Raw genomic sequence first — 2,812 nt, 5'->3', positions numbered from 1 at the left:
TTGTGAGCCCTCCAACTAGCCCAAATCAAACAAATTCTACCCCCAGATTTTCAAATTTCACTTCCAGTTCCAATTCAGAAACTTCGGGTTCTTGATACCCTAATCCAAATAGGTGTTAAAGTTCCCAAAAAGGAATCCCCCCCCCTTAAAAACCTATGACATCATGCTGATGATGAGTATGCTGTTATTCTCTTCATCTTGCTTCTTTTTTTGATTTTATAATCCAAATGCCAGTTAAATCTATAATCCAAAATCTGAATCCTCCAACAAGCAGAATCGAACAGGTTCAACCCCCAAATTTTCAAATTTCACTTCCAATTCCAATTCTGAATCTTCGGGTTCTTGTTACCCTAATCCAAATAGATGTCGAAGTTCTGAAAAAGGAATCCCCCCAGAAAGCCCCAAAATATCATGTTGATGATGAATATGCTGCTATTTTCTTCATCTTGCTTTTTGTTTTTGATTTTATAATCCAAATACCAGTTAAAACTATAATCCAAATTGTGAGCCCTCCAACTAGCCCAAATTACACAAATTCAACCCCCAAATTTTCAAATTTCACTTCCAATTCCAAATCCAATTTTGAATCTTCTGGTTTTTGTTACCTTAATCCAAATTGTGAATCCTCCAACTAGCCCAAATTGCACAAATTCAACCCCCAAATTTTCAAATTTCACTTCCAATTCCAATTCAGAATCTTCGGGTTCTTGTTACCCTAATCCAAATAGGTGTCAAAATTTCCCAAAAGGAATCCCCCACTTAAAAACCCAAGACATCATGATGATGTTGAAAATGCTGTTATTTTCTTCATCTTGCTTCTTGTGTTTGATTATATCGTCCAAATGTGAATTAAAAGTGTAATCCAAATTGTGAATCCTCCAACCAGCCCAAATCGAACAAATTGAACCCCCAAATTTTCAAATTTCACTTCCAATTCCAATTCTGAATCTTTGGGTTCTTGATACCCTAATCCAAATTGTGAATCCTCCAACGTGCCCAAATTGAACAAATTCAACCCCCAGATATTCAAATTTCACTTCCAGTTCCAATTCAGAATTTTTGGGTTCTTGTTACCCTAATCCAAATAGGTGTCGAAGTTCCAAAAAGGAATCCCCTCCCCTTAAAAACCCAAGACATCATGCTGATGATGAATATGCTGTTATTTTCTTCATCTTGCTTCTTTTGTTTGATTTTATAATCCAAATGCCAGTTAAATCTATAATCCAAAATCTGAATCCTCCCACAAGTGAAATTGAACAGGTTCAACCCCCAAATTTTCAAATTTCACTTCCAATTCCAATTCTGAATCTTCAGGTTCTTGTTACCCTAATCCAAATGGCTGTCGAAGTTCCCAAAAAGGAATCCCCCCAGAAAACCCCAAGACATCATGTTGATGATGAATATGCTGTTACTTTCTTCATCTTGCTTCTTGTTTTTGATTTTTTAATCCAAATGCCAGTTTAAACTATAATTCAAATTGCAAATCCTCCAAACTGCCCGAACTGCACAAATTCAAACCCCAAATTTTCAAATTTCACTTCCAATTCCAACTCCAATACTGAATCTTTGGGTTGTTCTTACCCTAATCCAAATAGGTGTCGAAGTTCCCAAAAAGGAATCCCTCCCCCTAAAAACCACAAGACATCATGCTGATGATGAATATGATGTTGTTTTCTTCATCTTGCTTCATGTGTTTAATTTTATAATCCAAATGCGAGTTAAATCTATAATCCAAATTGTGGTTCCTCCATCCAGCCCAAATCGAACAAATTCAATCCCCAATTTTTCAAATTTCACTTCCAATTCCAATTCCAATTCGAATCTTCATGTTCTTTTTTACCCTAATCCAAATAGATGTTAAAATTCCCAAAAAGAAACTCCCTCTCTAAAAATCCTAGAAACAAATTGCCAAAATATAAAAAGTTAAAAAAGAATAAAAAAGAAAAGAAAAGAATACTAACATGAAAAAATAAAGGCAATCCACATTGGTTATTCAAACACTCAGCAAAAAAAAAAAAAAAGGAAAAAGAAGCTGAGGAAAAAATAGAAAAAATTTAAATAGTTCAAAAAGGGTTAGATTCCCAGTGTTCCAAATAGAGAAAACCCAAAAAGCCAAGGTTTTCCACAAAATAAAAAAATAAAAAATGCACATCTGGTCTTATATTTTTTTAAGGGACAAATCTTCTCAGCACTCTATTTACCAAGTCTGTAAATATCACTCAAACTCATTTCCTTTCTTGTCCTTTGTTTTTTGGCTGTATTTAATATATCTCCTCTAGTACCAGTAGATGCCACTGCAGTTTTTTCTCATACACACATATTCCCTTCATTTCTGGGTTTCAGATTTTTTTAGAACCTATTCTGTAGGTGTGGACTATTTTGTGGGCATGGCTTGGCAGTCATGTGATTGGGTGGGAGTGACCAACTTGTAAAATGTGGTGAAACTTGAGAGGGGGAGCTGATGTCGCAATGACACAATGTATGATCTTGGGGATCCAAGATCGCAGTTGATACTTTTGCCGCTGGACGGTCCTTTTGGACCTAAACCATCCCGAAGAGACGGTGACAGGGAAGAGTACACCCTGCTGATCTCAGGGACACCGCAAAGTCCCTAATTGATCCAGAAGAATCTCTTTTTGCCGGCGACAGAAGCACAGCCATTGAAGCTGCTGAAGTTGGGACAGCTCCAGAATGGGAGAAAAACAGAAAGAGAAAGTGTGTCCATCTGGTGAGGAAATCTTATTATTATAAAAGAGACTACCCCCCCCCAAAAAAAATTAAAGATAAATTAAATTTGAAAACAGAAGAGAAT

Source organism: Thamnophis sirtalis, unplaced genomic scaffold (assembly GCF_051295495.1).
Source record: "Thamnophis sirtalis isolate CommonGarterSnake01/CBP01778 unplaced genomic scaffold, rThaSir2_p1.2 scaffold_4, whole genome shotgun sequence".
Taxonomy (NCBI): Eukaryota; Metazoa; Chordata; class Lepidosauria; order Squamata; family Natricidae; genus Thamnophis; species Thamnophis sirtalis.
This window is presented reverse-complemented; position numbering follows the sequence as displayed.